This window comes from Herpailurus yagouaroundi, unplaced genomic scaffold, assembly GCF_014898765.1.
Source record: "Herpailurus yagouaroundi ecotype Mexico unplaced genomic scaffold, PumYag 29, whole genome shotgun sequence".
NCBI lineage: Eukaryota > Metazoa > Chordata > Mammalia > Carnivora > Felidae > Herpailurus > Herpailurus yagouaroundi.
In genome coordinates this window covers 76,183,387-76,204,976 of record NW_024412377.1, presented here as the reverse complement: position 1 = coordinate 76,204,976, position 21,590 = coordinate 76,183,387, and the positions used below count along the sequence as shown (strand labels likewise).

Here is a 21,590-nt window from a genome sequence, read left to right as displayed (position 1 = left end):
TCTCTATTACTGGGATTTTAGAATATTATTCTGTTTTTGTTATTATAAGTGGCAGTATGCTGGAAATACTTAGATTAATCTTTTGCCTATTTGTTTATTTTCTTTTAAAAAAATTGTTTTTAAGTTTATTTATTTATTTTGAGAAAGAGAGAGAACACAGGCAGGGGAGGGGCAGAGAGAAGGGAGACAGAATCCCAAGCAGTCTCTCATGACCTGAGCTGAGATCAAGAGTTGGATGCTTAACTGACTGCGCCACCCAGGCACCCCTGTATTTTTTTTTCTTAAAATAAATTCCTAGAAGTAGAGTTAAGTAAAGGAATATGAACATTTTAAAAGGTGTTTGATCCATATATGCCAAATTGTCCTTCAGAAAGATTCTTCTGGTTTATACTTCTGTGACGTTCTATATGAGAGCAACAACTGCCCATTCTGGAATTTGTGTGTGTGTGTGTGTGTGTGTGTGTGTGTGTGTGTGTGTGTGTGTGTGTGTGTTAACTGCCAATTAGAGAAATAAAGAATTATGATCGTTTATTTTAATTTTCAACGGTGACTTGAGCATTTTTTATATGATTGTTGAGCATTTATTTTTCTCCATGTTGGGGTTAATCCTATGTGTTCCTCTTTTTTATTTGTAAGACTTATTTATATGCACATGTAATGCCCCCAATTTCAAATCCGAGAGACCACCAAGGAGCCGATACCGATGCAAACGCATGAGGGTTTATTTGCAAGCTCAAGCTTGCGCCCAAGTATACCCAACACAGCGGAGCAGTGACTTGGACCCCTAGGTTAAGAGGTGTAGCAGTTTTATAGGGGCCACTGGCCAATGAGATTGTAACACACACAGAAACTTGCATAGTCATGTCAGTCCACACACGTGGTCAATTGAATTACAATTTACCCTATAGTAACAGTTTGAACTAGCCTATCACTCTGGTCAGAATTGGCATGCAAGTTTGGTGGGCAAAAGGCGGGGTTTAAGAATTGGCGGTTAGGGGTTCCGCATTCCTATATGAGCCGGTTTCCAGTAAGGGTGTGCTCAGCGGCTTGACTAGGGTGGGGGAGTGTCTTAAGCAATAAGTAGGTCATGTGGGGGTTATACATGAGATGGTGGGTGTAGCACAAAATGGAGTTAGTCTTGCTTTGCTTGTCCAGGGGTAGGGGATTTTTGTTAAATTCCTTGGGTCCTACACACATTAAAGATATTACCCGTTTTATGTTTTTTTTTTTTTTTGCAAATACTTTTTCTTCAGTGGATTTTTCTATTTTCAACATTTTGCCAAGTGTTACCAAGGTAAAAAAAAATAAAATAAATTAAAAAAACAAAAATTCTTTTAGATAGATTACTTAACTTTATTTCAGTTTTGTTTTTGAAGGCAAGATAGTTTCCTTTCTTCAACCCCAGATGAGAAACATTTACCCTATCAATTAGCCCTAAAGCATTCAGTCTTATAATAATAATAACTGGGTAACTTTAGATCCTTTGTTTCTGAAGGGATTTGTCTCTGATAAGGGGTTTTATCTAGGTGTTAGTAGTTTCTTGAAGGAAAGTGTAGGTAGAGCGAACATTTCCATTTGGATATGTTCCATTACACCAAGTATTGCTGAAGCACAACAGCAGTTGGCATTTTTGCTGGGTAATATGCAAACATGGAGAGAAGGTGTACCCATGCTAATAAGGAAGATAATAATTTAATTATTGTGTAGAATTGTGTTTCTTACAATAGAGTGTTTAAGTAACTAACACTTTTTCCAAGAAGGAGATTAGAGCCATTTATTGTTTGCAGGTTATAGTTTATATTTAAACATGGTACATATGCAATTTAGGAAATTCACTTCAGATATGTGAAAGTAACACTGATGTGTATACATATATGTGGGTTTGTATATATATCAGAGGGGATGGGGTGATGAAAGTAATGCCAACATCATAATGTTGAGAAATATATTAAAGGTAAATTAAATCTTTATGGTCATAAATTGGTCTCCAATCCAACAGTGATAAAGTGCACGTGAAAAGACTATAAGGTTACTTTCAAAACAAACAGTTACCAGGTTCCAGGAAATGAATGTATTTGCATAAAAAGCACTTGGCAATTACAGAAGGCCTGTTCTTTATCTGTTTACCAAGCAATTGACTGTTAATGTCTCTTAGGTTGTGTTAGGGGCCCTTGATGTGCACTCTCTTAAGCTTTCAAAAACATGATACAGGAGCACCTATTTGCCACTAACTGGCATTATGAAGAGTTGGAATGGGGGCAGTGTACTAACATAATCTGATAGCAAATTGAGTTTTTGTAATTTGAAATCCCTTCTAAATATATTAGAGGTACTTGCTGTTTAAAGGAGCCCTATAAATTGTAACTTTGTCAAGTGAAGAATTTGCAATTCATAATTACCATTGGTTTAAACTTCTTGCAAATCAGAGTACAGCTTGACAGTCTTTGAGGCTTATGGTAGTTTCAGTTTGACTATGAACAAGAAATGTGCTGTCTGTAGCCATCTTAGAGAAAAAAAGTAACAAAGTCTCAGGTAGCAAGTAAGTTAATAGTGCTGCGAAGTAGACTCTGATGTTAATCAAGTATATAGAAATTTTTTTTTTCTCTCTAAAACATCTGCCCTTTGTCATCATGGTTGGTTAGGAGTCTTGGTCATCATAGGAACAGAATACATTCTTTTCGTTCTATACCAAAATGTCTTAAACCTACTTTTTCCTTTACAAATTGTGTAAGATAACCTGTATGAATTTGTGAATTTTTGTAGAACACCTGATTCTTTGCTTTTAAAATTCTTAGAAGAAACACCTAGATATATATTTGAATATCCATATAAATTGAGTTATGTCTGAAGTACCTAGGCTTTTTCATTTCTAATGTTTAAATTAAAAACTTTTGTCCATGGGACTTTGTCAAAATTTGAAACTATTACAGAATGTTTAGAACAGTTACTGGTTCAGTGCGGTATTTTAAGCATATTATATATATAGTATATTTAAGTAAACTAAGTGCAGTAAGTCCTGGTTTTATTTTAAAGCTCAAAAATCACAGATCTAGTAATGTCTTTTCTTATTTAAAAACTGAACTAGTTAAAGATTTTGAAACATTTTGAAAATATTAAATGTGTTAAGTAATTATAGCAACACTGAAAAAAAATGTTTGTTTATTTTGAGAGAGAAAGAGAGAAGGAGAGAGAGAATCCTAAGCAAGCCCTCACTGTTAGCACAGAGTCCTATGTGGGGCTCCAACCCATATACCATGAGATTATTACCTGAGCCAAAATGAAGAGTTGGAGGCTTCAGTGACTGAGCCACAGGCACTCCAGAGTAGATTATTTTTACATTAAGAATTTAAAACTTAAATTCAACACTATGTGAAACATATTGAATATATTGTGTTATATTTACCTGAGAGTTTCTGGTTTAATAAATTAAAGGCACATTGCTCTCTTTTTAAAAATTTGTTAAACAGGCACGCCTGGGTGGCTCATTTGGTTGAGCATTCGACTTTAGCTCAGATCATGATTTCGTGGGTACAAGAGTTCAAGGCCTGCATTGGGCTCTGTGCTGTCAGCCTGCTTCGGATTCTGTGTCTCCCTCTCTTTCTGCCCCTTTCCCGCTCACACTCTATCTCTCTCAAAAAAATAAATAAACATTAAAAACATTTAAAAATTTTGTTGGGGCACCTGGGTGGCTCAGTTGGTTAATCATCCGACTTTGGCTCAGGTCATGATCTCACCATTCATGGGTTCAAGCCCTGCATCAGGTCCTGTGCTGACAGCTCAGAGCCTGGAGCCTGCTTTGGATTCTGTGTCTCCTTCTCTATCTGCCCCTCCCCCACCCGCGTGTGCGCTCCCTCCCTATCTCTCAAAAATAAACATTAAAAAAGATTTTTTTTTAATTTTGTTAAGCATATTCATTCATTCACAGATCTTTTTATTGAGGAATTTTAAATAAAATTTATTACTTATCTAATACTTTTGAGTTTATAATGTACTTAAAATGGTTTATTTATCCTTGGCCAGTTACTTCTTGAGACTCATACTTTCTATTTTATAGGGCTAATTTAAATGATCATTTAAACATGTTTTGTTTCCGGTTATCTTCTATTTCTGGTATATTGAGGGTCATACAGGACTGACTGTGATCACCAGGTCTCACAAAGATGGGAGTAGAGGCAGAACATTCTTCTTAATAAAGTCCAAGAATGACCCAGCCTGGAGCAGAGGTGTGATTTGGCTGGTGGAAATGAATATTTTCCTGGAATGAGTTGGCAGAAGTGGGTTCTTACTGATTTAGATACATTTTCAACCAACTAAAGGTAGGAATTATTAAATCTAGGATTGAACAAAGCATTTCAAGCATTTTATTAGAAGTGATTAGATGAGGGAGGTTTTTCTGTCCTTAAAATTAGAAGATATTAGTATGATTATAATAGCAGATTCTTCTTAATCTGTAGTATTTCTAATGTAGACTTTTACTAAAAATTTAACTTTTGTAGAAAACTGAAGCCATTTGATTAAATGTGAAATTTAGTGAAATTTACAAGTATTTAGTTATGCTGTTCCCCACCAAAAAATTGTTGTGTGTATAAATTAAAGATTATCAGCTTTAAAAATGTGTATCATTTGGACATGTAAAATGTAACTATGTAAATTCTGATGTTGATGTTTTGCTTGATAACCACGCACTTCAAAATCTGACAACATGTTTCATGAGAGTGATGATTTTATTTCCACTGTTACTTACTTAGGTTATGTGACTTTTCACAAAATTAAATATATGTTAGCTGGTTCCTCTAAACAGCGACAAATGAAAGAATAGAAAAATGGTTGGAAAGGAAGATGGGTTATGTTGCCCTCATAATTATTCTGTTTGCTTACTGCTGTATCTTTCTCAGCACACCCTTAGGTAAAACTCTGTACTTATTATTGAGATCTTTGTGGCCACCAAGTGAGGCAAGAAGAAAAGTTTAAAACTGCTGCTTGACCCCTAATACTAGAGATGCTCAGTTGTTTGAGTGCCACTAAGTTTAAAAGTGCTTATCAGAGCAACTCTTTACAGCCTTAATTTGTGTGTAGATTGCTGTTTGTGTTGGGACTATCTGCTTTGTATCAGGCTTGCTAGCTAATTTCCTTGTTTATTAGCTAAGTGATTTTCTTAATGGCTACCCTTTTGACAAAGGAAGAAATCGTAGCTACTCTGACAGGGAAAACAAATTTAAAGACTCACGGTGAAATGAATGAGGAACATCTGAATTCATGCTGCTGCTGTATTGTTGGTGTGGGAGAAAATCTGGTGACTGACCTTGAATCTTGACTGAAGTCACAAAAATATGCATAATTTGGCCTTTATCCATAAAACAAATAGCAACAGTCTCCAGTCAAGGCAGGGATTCAGTTTCCTTTGTTTGGGGTGTGGAAAAAGGAATCTTTTCCAACCTTATTATCTGAGATTTAGTGAATTTTTTACTGAAATATTTTAGAATCTTCATTTTGACAGATGCATTTTGTATGATTCCATGTTTTATTAACAAAGAGGTATTTTGTTTAATTCGTGTTTGAAGATTTACAGGCTTCCATTGTTGTGTTTTAAGGGGAAATGTTTTTGTTGTTGTTTTATTTGTTGAGTAATCAAAGAAAATTCAAATACCCAGTTGCACCAACAAAACCTCTCATGATCCGATGATAGGTTTTGGATTGGGGCCCTGGAAAGATCACTGGGCCCTTATATTGGAGAGCCAGTTTAAGATTTCTTACAAACAAATTTAGCATGGCTCAAGTCAGTGAGGGTAACACCAGGGAAGCTGAGACCTCTCTAGAGCTAACAGCCTGGGAACTCCACTGACCCTTTTTGAAGTCAGTCTCCAAGAGTTGCCCTTGATCCATCTTAGAAACCAGGTTTATTTATTTATTTTATTTTTAACATTTATTCAGTTTTGAGAGACAGAGAGAAACAGAGCATGAGTGGGGGAGGGGCAGAGAGCGACACACACACACAGAATCCAAAGCAGGCTCCAGGCTCTGAGCTGTCAGCACAGAGACCGATGTGGGGCTCGAACCCACAAACCATGAGATCATGACCTGAGCCGAAGTTGGATGCTTAACCAACTGAGCCAGCCAGGCGCTCCTATCTTAGGAACCAGGTTTATAGGTGAATAACATAGGACTCTTAGAAACCCATTTCTGCCTCTACAGTTTGCGAATCTGACATGATACCAAAATGTGTATTTATCCATTGGATGTAGTCTCAGGGCTTGAGCAGTGAGATTGGGTATTTGCAGTCCACAAAACAGAAATCCATCTTTTAAGTAAGACAAGAAAATGTGATCTTCCTAGTGATTAAGTGGAAGTCACCTTTGCCTTTGCAAACCAGATTACAATTCTGTTACCTCTTTATTTTGTTTATTAAGCACACCACCAGAACAGAAATAAACAGAAATAAATAGAAATAGAAAATAGAGAAAAAGAAAAAGCCTTTGTTTCTCTTCCGTCCTTTCTTTTGGCTGTCCTTGACTTAGGCCTCTTGTTTTCTTTCCTGTGGTTGCCCATCACATCAGGACTTCACATTTTATAAACTAAGTTTCCCTCCTTGAAATGTAGCCATCTGCTTCTGTATCACTGTGAGCAAATTCCTCAACCTCTTTGTGCCTTAATTTCCTTATTTGTGAAATACTGATAGGATAATACCTCTATCATCAAGTTGTTGTGGGGATTAAATGCATTATGTCATGTACTGAGCTTAGTACCTGGCTATACAAAGTGCCACATGACCCGTCATCTAATAATTGCGAATAGAACCTATTAATATATTAATGATATTGAGCTATATACTTCATTGCCAAGTTTCAAAATGTTAAACAAGACAGGGTTGTGAATTCTTTATGTGCAATGGCACAGAGGCTGGTGTTTTGCTTCCTTTTTCTGAATGACTTGTAGAATGTCTTATTGATAAAAAAGGACTGTTGGGTCAGTCCCCAGAAGACTACTGAATGGTGAGAGAGAATGTCCTAAGAATCCCAGGAATCAAATTAAGTCTGTCACTTTATTGGAAAAAGAGACAGGGGTAGCCATTGTGTTGAGCTGCTTGGTTATTATATGTTTTCATTTATGTATTCATTTCTCTCATAGTAGACGTGGTACTTTGTTTATCTAATGTGAATACTCCAAATTATATGACCCTTATTAAATCTTATTTTGAAATTAACTTCTGGCATGGTGAGTGTATTTCCTTTCAAGGCATCACATTTTAAAACATTTAGAATATAACTTCACCCATTTTACATTGAGAATATTGTATGCAAAATAATTTTGAAGGGCATTTTATTTCCTAGTATGTGTTTCCAGCAGGTGGCTAATGGCTTTTGACCTGCTGTAGCAGCATACAGAACTGAATGTCAGACAGAGTATTTTTTAAAAGCTGCATTTTCATCTTGCATAATGTGCACAGTGATTTTTTTTGAGATTGTCTTGCATATTTTTCCAAGTAGTTATTGATAGAGATGTGTCAATTTGATAGGAAATAGAAAATGTAATGTTACAGCATTTAATTTTTAACAATATTTAAACTTGTTCAGATTGGTAAATATAAGTATCTTAATAAATAATATCAGATCTAATATGTTTACATGTTAAAAACCATTTAAAATTCATGGTATCAGCCTTACATCTTTCCCATATCTTTGAACCATTGTTAAGAAAAATCCCACATTTTAATCCATTCACTTCTCTTTTTAGTGATTTCCATTTTCTCTTGAAATTTATACAGGATATTCCATGGCCTATTTCACACAGCCTTTGAGAATTATACATACTAAATAATAATTCTCAATTTTTGTGTGAAAACAGACCATGACATATACTCTATAAATGATAGAGATTGCTCAGGGTTCCAGGATTAGCAATTATAGATCATTGTCAATGTTAGTTTCAAGTTAATGTTGGCACAAATTTTCATACAACCATAGTCTTTATAAGGATCTCCCACATGGTTTGTACATTTGAGTAACACTCCTGATTTCAACTTTGTTGGATTTTTGAGATGAAGTTGCATATGTAGCTTGATTAATGCCCAGAGTACCTTGTGGGGTGGTGAATCAGAAAATGCCAATGTAAAGAGTTCTGTTTCCTGTACTGAGCGTATTAGAGCTGGCATTTTGCCCCTGAACTGTATGATGAAGGAGGAATATTGTTTGTGTGTTAATGCATTTAAGGCTTAATTTCTGAGGCTGAGTTCTAATCTTGTTTATTCCCTCAGGTAATTACTGGTTTTCAAAATGCAAAAGAAGTATATCATTGGATTTTTTTCAAATGGTTAAACTTGTAGATGTCCTTTTTTTTTTTTTTAATTTAGGCACTAAAAATTCTCACACATCAAAGTAGCTTGTGATTCTCATTTGTGGCTAGAGAGTTAATCATCTTTCAGTAGTGCTTTGAAGTTGGCTTTTCTTCTTCTTCTTCTTTTTTTTTTTTTTTCTTAACCCAGCATGAATTCATGAATAAAACTAACCACTCTGTTAGGTATCGTGCATTATTGCTTTTGCCTATGGCTCTTGCTAATAAAAATTCAAATTCTGGGTAGTTTGCTGGAATTAGATCAATGTAGTATGTGGCATACTTTTTTCCTGTTATGAAGCCCTCTCACAGAAAATAAGTGCAAAGGAAAGCATGGTGGCGGGAAGAAAGGACAAGGCAATTCAAGATTAAATATATTTAGCTTTTCTGCCTATGGTGTGGTTAGTCTGTAACCTACACAAGAGTTTTTATTTCTCAGTGCCCTAGAATCCTTGAAATTAAAATTATTCCTTAGGACATTAAATTCCTAAAAATTTCTTTTCTTTAGTCAAAGTATATGAATCTGCTTTTGTGTGTCAGGATGGGGTAACAATAACAATAGCAGTAACTTCATTGATACAGGGTATCTGTGGGCTTGTGAATGCAGCTAGATGGGAAGCCATCAGCTGAAGAATAGGTAGGTGATTGCTAAAATAACTTGGAACTCTGACAGTTGCTAAAATTAAGTCATTTTGCTTACAAAATTACCTAATAATCAAATAGGATTTGATATTTTAACAACTAGGATGTTTTCCACTAACATCGGCACAGAAAAAGAATTGTGCCAAGATGCTTCCTTAAGAAAGCAACATGTTAATTTAGAAACCAGCGAACATGCCAGAATTAGAGAGATGATTGAACAAGACATTCCATCCTGGAGCCAGATGTGCTAAGCTCAGCTGGAAAGACCCTTAAAGTGCAGTTAGGGGAATACATATAAGGACTTATTTAGCAAATTTACATGAATATATTACAGTGGGTAGGAGCATGGTCTCAGGAGTTAGAGATGCCCAGATTTGGTTCTTAGTTTTAATTATTTGAAGGCTGGTCACTTTGGGCAAATAAATTATTCCCTCTCAGCCTCAGGTTTCGTAATTACGTAATAGGAATAGTAATGGTATGTAATTTATATTATTATAAGAAAAAAGTACCAAAAATTTAAATGAAATTTATAGTGAACAAACACAGCTAATTCTAGAGCCTTGCTCTAGAATTCTAGAGCCTTGGAAATATGCTACCATTTATATATCTTGCATATATTGGAACACATTGTTACCCAGGCTCATACTTGGCCTCAGAATCCTGCTCAACACAGAATGCCCGGAATTTTGTAGAAGTTGGCAGTCAACGTGAAACATTCATTCTCCCTAAACTAATCCACTTCTACCAGTCTTCTCTCTTCCTTCTGTTTTGCTGACAGTATCCCTAATGCAGGTGTCAATTCAGTTACTTAAAAAGTGGGAATAGAGAGATTGGTTATTCATAATCATAATGTTCAGACATTGTGCTGGTTGTTAAGTAGATGTTTCCCAAATTTACATTTCCAGTTCTATCCTCTACCCCGAGCACCATTCATGAGTTCATTACTTGGCTTCTTCACTTACTAGTCTAATAGGTATCTACATTTACTGCTCACTGCTCTGTCCTCCGGCCACATTGGGCTTCTTTATGTTCTTCATACATTATGAGCTTGTTTCTGTTTTAAAACTTTTAGTCTTCCTGATCAGTTATTTTACACATCTTGCTCCTTCTCCTTATTCAAGTATCATTTCTTCTGAGGTTCAGGTTTTTCTGACAAGTGTATCTAAGTCATCTTCCCATTCAGTCAGTTTCTTATCTTCTCATCCTGTAAGTTTCTTCACAGCCCTTTTCTATACATATAAAATTATGTTATTTATATAATTTTTTATTGTTTTATCTCCCATCCCAGAATGCAAGCTTCCTGAGAGCAGTGACCTTGTGTGGTGTGTTCAGCACTGTGTATTCTCAGTACCTAAAAATGTGACTGTTTGCTAGAAGTGCTCTCAACTACATTCAGAGGTAGGATTATTCTTTCCTTAATTTTATAGGTAACAAAAGTGATGCCAGGGAGGTTGAAAGCTTGTCCAAGATCACAGGAATGGAGGTGACAGAGCTGAGATTTAGACCCAGTGCTGTGCCCTAGGAACCTGTGCAACAATGCCTCCCTTTTCACAACTGAAGGTCAGGGACATTAATGGGCGGGAGGGGGCTCTGTTGAGTTCTTGGAACTTCTCTGAGTCTCTGGGCCACAGTTATTGTTCCTATAGCATTGTCAGACAAGCCCTGGTCCTGATCACTACACTCTAGTATTCTTGGCTTATCTTCTCTTCCCTTTGCCTTTTCAACTCAGTGCCCAAGACATGCATGATTAATATTTTACAAGAATGCATTCAGTCCCTTGGGAAAGACAATGAAACAGTGGACTTTAAAGAAGCTCTTGAAGGGCTAGAATTCATAGTTTTGAACCCAGATGTAATTTTCCACCTGGTGTGGTTCTTCCTCTTTCGTAATGCTATATCCTGAGCATCTATTACTTGACAGTGGCATTTATTGGGGCTGTAGCTTTTTGTGTGTGAATTTGCTTTAATCACACAGATAATGGTTTGCTTGTAGTTGGCCCCTATTGACTAGACTAGAATAGTTCGGCTTCTGCTCTTTTCTGCTCCATCCTCTACCCCCCATGCAAAATGTGATGCTGAAGCTGGACCACTTATATCGTTTTAGTCCGATACACTGTAGAATACAATAGGCAATCTTGTAATGTGTATATATCATTAAGATGTAGAAATATGTTTTAGCTTTTGGGGGAAAATGAACAGAAAAAGAAAACCAGGGCAGTTGATTAAAAAGGGATAATCCACTGCATAATGAGTCACACCCAGCAAATTATAGAGGAAGAAGTTATTGGTGCTTTTTACTCTAGGACATTTGCTGTGTGTTTCTGCATTTGACCTTTTAGAAGCTATTGACATCATTTGGGAGCTGCCTGTAAACCTGCGTTAATCAGTTAAACGGAAGGAATCTTAGCATTGTGGAACTGACCGGTTGATTAATTTCAATCCAAACACACAGTCCTGCCTGGATGCCCTCTGTGAGACCCTTGCACAAAAGGATTTCATTCAGAAGCATTATAACCCACATCCTGCTGTCAGACCCTTTCAGCTCCGTTGGTCTCCTTAGACTGCAGGCAGCTTCTTTAACCCTGCTTATGCTCCCTTTTATTTCACGAAAACAATATCTATGCTGTGATTCATACAAATGCTCTACATTTCCTTCAGAGTTCTTTATTTGTATCCTAGGGAAAATGTATTTTAAAGTTCCACTAATTGAGAGACTAAAATGGGAATTTATTTTAAACTGGCTTCTTTAGAAAAAGTGTATTAGAACTTAATCCAGAGCTTCCTCTGGGAATCATAATCAAAATTAGAATCACGAAATGTTGAAATAACTTTTTGGTATTAGACTAAGCCATCATCTGTAATTCCTTTGACTTTTAGATTCAAAACATTGAAGGCTTTATAATCTGTGTTTAGCTTTGGGAAAACATTAATTGACTCTTGAGTGAGTTCAGAGGTAGTATAAAGATCTAGTTCTGGATCTTTAAATGAAAGCAAAATTAAAATTCTTTAAGGATAAAACTTTGAATAATTTCAGTCTGTTACATAAAGTGAGAAAAGAATCCACACATTGGGTCCTCTGCTGGGCTTGGTTGCAAAAGAGGGCAGGTATCTGTGGGGAGGAAATGAAAAAAAACCTGCATTCTATAGAATGCTTCCACACATGGAATATTAGCCTGGAAAAGACCAACATCCCCATTTGAAACACCAAAAGACTGAGCCCCCACCCACCCCCACCCCCACCCCAACCCCCACCGGCTACTTGATTAGTCAAGTTCTTAAGGGCCCTTACTTGGTCAGTTTCTACTTCCTCATCATCTAATTACAACACTTTTCTGGAATACAAAGGAAGCTTTTCAGAGATGGTGGCATAATCTGCTTCTCTGTGGTTTTGTTCATTTTCGTTAATTTTAATAACTACTACTTACTGAGTGTTTGTGTTGTTCTGGTACTTTGTGCCTTATCTTTGTCTTCATAACTACAATACAAGGTAGTACTCTTCTTCCCTGTTTGAAAATGAGGAACTGATGTTTAGCAAAGTCAGGGGCTTGCCCAGCATATCAGTTACTCTGAGAAGGTAGGATGAAACAGAGGAAGCAGCCTTTCTATGATGGTAGCTAGATACAGGGAGATAAATTGTAACAAAAGATGTTTCTCCCAAGCCTTGTAAGTTGACTTGAGAATATTATGGTGAATGCATGACTATGCCATGGATCGTTGGTAAGATAGAAAAATTAAGGCCATTTTGGCCTGAATTCTTCAGAAACAGCAGATCCACTGTGTAGGAATATGAGGGCTCCTCCTTTCTGGCTGCCATTGGAAGTAGTGGATGTCCAGGTGGGGAACATGTTGGGAAATCGGGGAATCTAGAAGCTGTGACACAAGAGAATTCATGGCATCATTCTGAGCTTCTGCTTCTTATTTTTACTTCTAAAAGTGAAATTCCAATTTCTACTTTACCCTACCTACCCTGCTAGCTTGTTTCAAAGATTAAGTGCAATAATTTCATCTTAAACACTCTGGAAAATGAAAAAAAATTAAGACATAATAAATTTTTGTTCATTTATCCGATAAGTATTTATTGAATGAATGCCAGATGCAAGGCAAGGTGCCATGTAGAGAATAAGAGGCAAATACAGACTTTTGTCTCTACCTTTCAGAAGGTTAAATGGAGCAGGGAGGTAAGACACATGCTAATAACTAGACAGTGGAATGCTTTAAATGCAGTTAGTAAGATAGAGAACACTGGTGTTTCTGAGGAGGAACCCATTCCTGATGGAAGGGATGGGCCGTAGAGGATTGTTAGATTGATAGGGAGGAGAGACAGGAGGAGTTGTGGATCAGGAAGTAGGTGTGGGATTTCATGAGGAAGAGACAGAAAGCGCAAAGGCCTGGAGGAGGGAAAGGATGAGGACATATTAGTGTGCCTCACCGGCTGTATGTACCTCATTGGCTGTATTTAGTTCATTGACTATGTAGCTCAAGGAGGTAGGTTTGACAAAGATGGGTTTATAGTGAAGCTGTGAAATCTGCAGTTGATTCCGTGGCTCACAAGGGGCCTGTTAGGATGTTGGATTTTTGTGGTAACCTGGTAAGAAAATGTTTTGTGATGACTCATTAAGGACACAGTGATGCATGAAATGATTAAAGAAGTGAGCAAGACACTGAAGTCAGGGAGACCCGAGACCACAGCACTATGGGAGGACTGATGGAGAAGGCTGCATAAGAGGGGCAACTATGGGACAGGAACAGAAAGGAGATAGATCACTGAAATTTGGCCCCTGACTGGACTTAAGGACAATGGGGAGTTACAACCCTTTTGCCATTGGAAGTTCTTGTGATACTTTTTTTTTTCTTTTAATTAAATCAGTATGAATTTGTTTTAGTGAACTAATTTGAACCTAAATGCTAGTATAATCCCATATGCCACTGTCATTTTTGATTGTTTTTGTACTTATAGTATGTTTAACTGAAATTAGGAAAAGGGTTGTTTTAAGACCAGAGGAGCCAAGAACATTGCTCATCTGGGCTAGAAATTCAATGTAAATTATGAGGCAGAGCTGATTTGGGATTAAGGGTGTTTATATACTTCATCAGAAAAGTGATTTGGGGGAGGAGGTATGCTGGCTACTGTGGCTGACTGTTAAGGCTTTAGAAATCCTGGCCGAACATCTCCTCAAAAGTGACACTTTGGGGCGCCTGGGTGGCGCAGTCGGATAAGCGTCCGACTTCAGCCAGGTCACGATCTCGTGGTCTGTGAGTTCGAGCCCCGCGTCAGGCTCTGGGCTGATGGCTCGGAGCCTGGAGCCTGTTTCCGATTCTGTGTCTCCCTCTCTCTCTGCCCCTCCCCCGTTCATGCTCTGTCTCTCTCTGTCCCAAAAATAAATAAACGTTGAAAAAAAAAATTAAAAAAAAAAAAAAGTGGCACTTTAACCCCCATTTGCTTCTGAATCAGCACTTGCCAACATAAATTTACTTTAGTTAAAGAAACAGGGTCAGCCCAGGGCCTTGTTGAACACTAAACTTTGATTGAAGGATTACGGTGGTTGCATGGGAATTATATGAGATTGATCATACTTTGGTAGTCAAGGGGTGACTTCTTTGGGAAAAATGCTGTCTTTTGTTGTTGTTGTTGTTGTTGTTGTTGTTTTTGGAAGAGTATTTTCACCTTCTAACTTTGGTTTTCTTTCAGTTTGAGAAATTATAATATTGTTGGATATCTGTGAAGCCTTGGGATCTGCTAGGAAATAAGAAGTAGATTTTCTGATGTTTAGGACAAATTAAAGGGGTGTACAGTTATCCAGCAAGAATATGTCAGAGCTTGGTGGAGCTCATGCTGTCATTGGGTAGATTCTGTCCCTGATCCCAGCTCTGTGCTGTGAGTGGCTTAATGTAGGTGTGTACTTCACAGGGCTTCTCTGTGAGATCCTCAGGGATCCAAGGAAGAGGTAGTGATTTTTGTACGAAGTTGTCAATTTAGGAAAGCATTTATAATCTTCTCTAAGAAGGTGGTGAGATTGCACTGATTATAAAGTGTATTGGAGTGGCAAGAGGAAATAGAACACTGATGAGAAAATGATTTGTAGATTAAAAGGAGAATAAAAACTAAATGAAGCCTGGGGTTAGGGAATGGAAGTTGGAGAGATTACGCTTCTTTTCTGTAAAGTAGACATCTTTTAACTTTATTTTTTAATGTTTATTTATTTTAGAGAGAGAGAGACAGAATGCAAGCAGGGGAGGGGCAGAGAGAGAGGGAGACACAGAATCTGAAGCAGGCTCCAGGCTCTGAGCTGTCAGCACAGAACCCAATGCGGGGTTCTAATCCACAAACCATGAGATCATGACCTGAGCTGAAGTCGGATGCTTAACCGACTGAGCCACCCAGGTGCCCCTAAAGTAGGCATCTTTAATAAGACCCATAATCTGGCTACCTGGGGCCATTTGTCTCAGTGAAACTTGATTTCTATTCCTGCTGGTGGTCTTACATGTTGCGTTCAGCCCTTTGGTCGGAAATCTCTTGCTTTGGCCTTATTTTTGGATATACTGTTTTTTAAGCTGTACCTTTTAAAAAAATGTAACAGGGGCGCCTGGGTGGCACAGTCGGTTAAGCGTCCGACTTCAGCCAGGTCACGATCTCGCGCTCCGTGAGTTCGAGCCCCACGTCAGGCTCTGGGCTGATGGCTCAGAGCCTGGAGCCTGTTTCCAATTCTGTGTCTCCCTCTCATTCTGCCCCTCCCCCGTTCATGCTCTGTCTCTCTCTGTCCCAAAAATAAATAAATGTTGAAAAAAAAAATTAAAAAAAAAAAAAAGAAAAAAAAAAGAAAAAAATGTAACAAACTAGTTTTATTGTTGGACTATTCCTTTTTGACTGTCAGTTTTCTACAAAAGTCCATTCACCTTCTCCCTTTTGTGTGTGTGTTGTCCAGATAGCCTTTATTTGCTTTTCCCATCCAATTCTGTTTAGACAGGTGGATCATCTTCCTTCTGAGAACTGTTTAAAGCAACCTTAAAATTGTCTGGCTGGTGTATTAGGATATAGTCCACTAAAGCTGTCATTGGTCTTCTCTGAGAGCAAGTAGAATAGAATAACAGGTTCAAACACATTTTCCATTTTTTGAATTACAGTTGTAATTCATATCCATGGGTAAGAAAAACACTTAAAAGTATAAAACTATTATATAAAGTAAAAATTGGAGCATACTCTCAGTCTGTAATTGGATATGCAACTTCTAGACATTTTCCAATGCATATTCAGGTAAGCAAATACATTTATTTTAAAACATGAATCACATATATAATATATGTGTGTGTGTGTGTGTTTGTGTGTGTGTGTGTGTATATATAACTATTGTCACTTATATCATGGTACACTTTGCATATGTATTTACATTTTCATTTATATCATGATAAAGTATGCATATTTTGCTTCTCAAACTGAGGATCTCAGGAAGAACAAGTAAAATGAAGGGAGTAATTCCATTTTGTTGGAAGGCTTTTTCATCTTACCAAAGTTAAGGAACCCTGAATTTCGTGTTTTTTTGTGACAGCTGACTATTCTACTTTCACAATTCTCCCTAACCTCTACAAGCAGTGAAAAGTCCAACTTGTCAATGAGTATAAATTCTCTACATTATTCCAGGTTGTAAATCGGTGCTGTTGTATTCTATTTTACTATTTTTTTTTTTTTAATTTTTTTTTTCAACATTTATTTATTTTTGGGACAGAGAGAGACAGAGCATGAACGGGGGAGGGGCAGAGAGAGAGGGAGACACAGAATCGGAAACAGGCTCCAGGCTCCGAGCCATCAGCCCAGAGCCCGATGCGGGGCTCGAACTCACGGACCGCGAGATCGTGACCTGGCTGAAGTCGGACGCTTAACCAACTGCGCCACCCAGGCGCCCCTATTTTACTATTTTTTTAAGCAGTATTATCGCTATGCATTTGTACACTGTTTACTCACAAGGGAAACATTAAAAGGCAGGCCGCACCTCATCTAGATTGAAATAGAGATAATAATAGTTTCTTTGAAGTAGCTTAGATCTAAGTATACTGTACAGAATGACAACCTTCATTTTTTATTGCATTATGAATATCTTAAAGATGATCTGCCAAGTTACTTGCGTTACGATTACAGTATCTGCAGTAGAAAAATTAGACCGGGGTATTGTTTAAAAAACATGTCAATCCAATCTTCATGGAGAAGAAAACAATAGTTTTTATACCACAGATGATAAATTGTATACTTATTAAAGCATCACATCTGATCGAATAAGCATGGTATATCATTACAGATTCAGTCTGATGTTGAAGTGTTGTTATTTTAAGCAATTACTTTAAACCTGGTATTTTTTAAAGGGATTGTATTCCCACGAACATGGGTGACAGATGTGGAGGAGGACAAATAGTTCAAAGGGAGATTTAAATTATGTGTAGTTTTAGGGAATGTTACAAGTAGAAGTAATTATGTGTGTGATAGAAGAGACTTAATCAAAAAGACTATGTGGCAGTAAGACAGCAGATTTCTTCTGATTTTATCTGGGTGTCATAATTAGGCATTTCACTGGAGGTGTTTCCTGGATAAGTGATGTATTGGCAAGGCTTTCCTGGAGCTTGGAGATAAATGGAATGGGCAGCTGCTGCCTCCTGGAGAAGTAAATAGAATCAGTTTTCATTGTTATCAGCACATTGACCTCCGAAGGCACAGAAGTGAGCTTTCTTTTCAAATGGAATCAAGTATTCATCCTCAAGGAAAAGGATGTTTGTAATGCAATAATATTAATGCTCGTTAAGTGAGAAAACCATCTATGAATACTTACACTGTTGCTACCTGGGAGCATTATTTATTGACCTGTGACTTTGTCAGAGCTTCAGCTGTAAGATGAATATTGCTAGTGGAATCATGTAATGACATTTGTCATTAAAAAGTCGTGTCTCAATGAATAGATTCAAAATTCACTGAGTCCCCTTGCTCTGTGTCACATTTGCCGCTTCTGTGACAATCTTCACTTCCCACTTAGCAAATCTGAGCCTGGTAGCTTGAGCCCCAGGAAGTTGTTAAAGCAATTAAAGGCTTCTGTCTCCCAGCACATTGCTTGGTTACCATAGTATCCTCTGCCTCCAAGTCTCTCCTGATGATGTCAGTATGCATACAGGGGTTGTTCAGAGCTTTTACGTGGGGATGATTCACCCCGCAATAAAGCCCCTCTCCCGTTGCTCGGTTTCCAGCGCACTTTCAGATGTCCCTAGAAATGGAAGGTGAGTGCCTTGTTTTGCATATCAGAGAATTACTAAATGCCTCTATTATTCTGTTTTAGGTATGTGAATGGTTTCTTCTTTCTAAGATATACTAATAACTGAAATCATAGTATATGGGAGCATTTCATCCAATTACCTGGAATAGACTTACAGTTTGTACTCAAAGTGTGTGTTTGTGTGTGTGTGTACGCATGTGAGATAGGCTTATAAAAATAACTGAATGCACAATGTAATGCTTGCTACTCTCCCTGGTAAGCAGCATTAGCAAACACAGTAGAGCTTTTGATTACAAATTATTTGAAATACATAAATTCCCTAAAATATTTTGACAAGCGTCACTGTTTTTAAGTCTGTAAATTATATATTTTTATTGGTAGTTTGTACATTTTATCCAGTTTAAATATTAACATTTTAAAGGTCAAGATGACATGGGCAGATACTAGAAAAGAAGGGCCAGGTTGCATTGAGAATTTGCATTGTTAGAGAAATTAAAACTTCCATTATAGCAACAAAGATTCAGTTACAGGAAGATGTATGAAGCTTCAAGTATATTAATAACTACCATTTCATACTTATTTTATGCTTTTAATGCTTTTCTAAATAACTCACATTTGATAGTAAAAACAATGCTCCTATTGTCATGTTAAATGAAATTAGGGCTTTATAAAAGTTTTCCTTTAATGCATATTCATGCTTCTTAATGATAAGCCAGCTGAGTTCAGCTCTATGACAAGAATACTTTAGAACCACTTACAACATTCTCCTAGGAGAGCCATGAACAAACATTTCCCTTGAAAAGTTAGTTTTGTGTTTCAATTTTTCTACTATGGTATGCCTCTTCGATAGACAATAAATGATGACACACAAGGCAGGTTTCTTCCTCCCAGCCTGCTTCTGAGTCTCGATGCATTATGAGAGTTCTGTCCATATGACAAGATTAGTCTTGCATTTATTTCCTCTTCTTGATTTCCACAGGACTGGTTGAGTATGTCTATGCAGACCATGCTACTGTGTATAAATGAAGTTGGTAGGTGAAGGCAGTTTCTAATTAATTAGTGGATAGCTTTGCAAGAGAAAGAAAGAAAAAGAGTAGAGTGGATGGAGTAGAGAGCCCTTCTCCCCCAATTTTAATGTAACTGAACCTTCATTGTGTGTGGAAGTAAACAGGTGGCTCTTTTGAGATGTGGGTCAATGGTTTAAATGGTTTAGTCCATTTCTAGAGAGACATTGATTAAAATTTTTGTTTTATTTTCAGCATCTTCTAGAATATACCTTCCTTTGTTTTTGTGTGATACTTAGTGGACTGGTGATACCCTTCACTCACCTTTCTACAGAGAATCTGTAAGAAATAGAGTTGTGAGGGAGTGTGAAAGTCAAAAAATTTAAATTTAACTACTTGTACGTGAAGAATTTCTGTCTTAAATATCATAAATGCTTATTTATGAGTTCTATTCTGAAAACATGCTAAACTACTTTGACTTTTAATTACTTTATGTTTAGAATACTTAATCCTGTTCATGTGTTTGAAAATTTGCTAGTTAATTGCTATCAAAAAAAATTCCTGGGGCACTTGGCTGGCTTAGTCAGTAGGGCTGTGGCTCTTGATCTCAGGATTGTGGATTTGAGCCCTACATTGGGTATAGAGATTACTTAAAAATAAAATCTTTTTTAAAAAGTTCCTGAGAAGTAGAGAGATATTATGACTTATTTACTACATATTGAGATATGTATTACATATATTACATTTTTACATTACAGTAATGTAATTAATAAATTACATTACATTAATATTACATTACATAATTACCTTACTACATATATTGCATAACTTAGATCATGGTAGGTTAAATACTAAAGAAATTAAGTCAGTGTAAAGTGTTTTCATACTTTGAAAAATTCTTTTATTGAAAACCTCTTTCCAAATGCTTGTGTTAAAAAGGAAACTTTTATATCCAAGCTATGTTCCATGAAATTTTTGCTCATTGTTGTATTAATGTTTTGGGTGATATAATTTAATCTATTGAGTAACTAACTCTTTGTAATTAAAAAATACTTCTGTAATTTTGAGCCCTTAATATAACCATGAAGATATTTTCCTGCTGACTTAACAGATACGGGTGGCAGTTTATAGAGAGTATACTGTGAAGATTATTACAGTTTCTTTTATCCTTGAGTTAAGAAGTAATTCCAAGCAGTTTTAGGCAGGGGGTTTTAAAAATTGTCTTAGGAGAGTTTTCATTTTATTCTTTCATTTTATTCCTATGTCATAATAAGAATGTTTTAAGTTTTAGAGATACTCAAACTTGTTCTTGCTCAAAATATGAAAATGGCAGGTCTGTAGAGTTTACCATCATGAGACGATGGACTATGGCAGGAGAAGCATCACTTTGGTTGTCACCAGAAAGACAACAAGCTAAATGAAACTAGTATCCAAAAGAGTTAGAAGAAGCTGTATGGAGAAGATAGACCTGAAAATAAACATTCTTTTTTCCAATGAGAGAAAGCGGTTCAACTTGTAAGGGACTGGTTAAGTGCTTTGTCCCAATTTTTTTTTTTTTTGTTTTGTTATTGTTTGTTTTGTTTTTTTGTTCTTTTAATGGCAGAGCCAGGGCTAGAACCTGGACGCCCACACTCTCATAGGCCGGTTTTCATTATCATGGCAGGATTCTCCCTAGTTGGAGGTGAGCCCTTTTTCCTAGTCAACTTTTCAACCTACTTCTCTCCTGCAAAAGGAAGGATTACAACAATATAATAAGTAGGGAGTTTATTAGTTTTCATTTGTTGCTGTAACACATTTAGCCAACATGGTGGCTTAAAGAATATGGTATTTTATAGCTCTGTTGGTTAGTAGTCTGGCACAGCTCTCAATGGACTACAAAGTCAAAGTATCAGAAAGGCTACATTCCATTCTGGAGGCTCTAGGCGAGAATCCATTTCCCATCTTTTCCAGCTTCTACGAACTGCCTGTATTCTTTGGCTCATGGCCACTTTCCTTCCTCTCTACAGCTAGCAAATGCTGAAGGAATCCTCATGCAGCCATCTCTCTAGTTCTCTGCAATTGGGGCAGAGTCTCGACTTTTAAAGAATTCATGTGATTAGATTAGGCTGATTTTATAACCCAGGATAATCTCTCCATTTTAAGGTCCTTAACCTTAATCACATCTGCAAAATCCTTTCTGTCCTGTAAAGCAGCATATTTTACAAGTTCTAGGGATTAGGAAAGAGGCATCTTTCGAGACTTTATCCTGCCCACCACAGAAAGCTTACAAAATGTATGGCTGATTTTATCAACATTAAATTCACACATTGGATATTTTTATTGACAACTATAAGTTAAACTGGTGATTGCCTACAGACACTATGAAATTT

General features: G+C 36.9%; 1 protein-coding gene across 19 annotated transcripts in view; it reads left to right on the top strand.

Annotated features, from left to right (window-relative positions):
• Positions 1 to 21,590, top strand: part of PAM (peptidylglycine alpha-amidating monooxygenase) — a 288,055-nt gene that overhangs the window by 35,626 nt on the left and 230,839 nt on the right. The window contains exon 2 of one of the 19 annotated variants that reach the window (XM_040447492.1): positions 10,259 to 10,368. The exons of 17 other annotated variants lie outside the window; for them this stretch is intronic. The gene's annotated coding sequence lies outside the window, so the exon portion shown is untranslated. Of the gene's footprint in view, positions 1 to 10,258; positions 10,369 to 18,197; positions 18,222 to 21,590 lie in introns of those variants that run through there. One more of the 19 variants, XM_040447498.1, reaches the window with a different exon arrangement.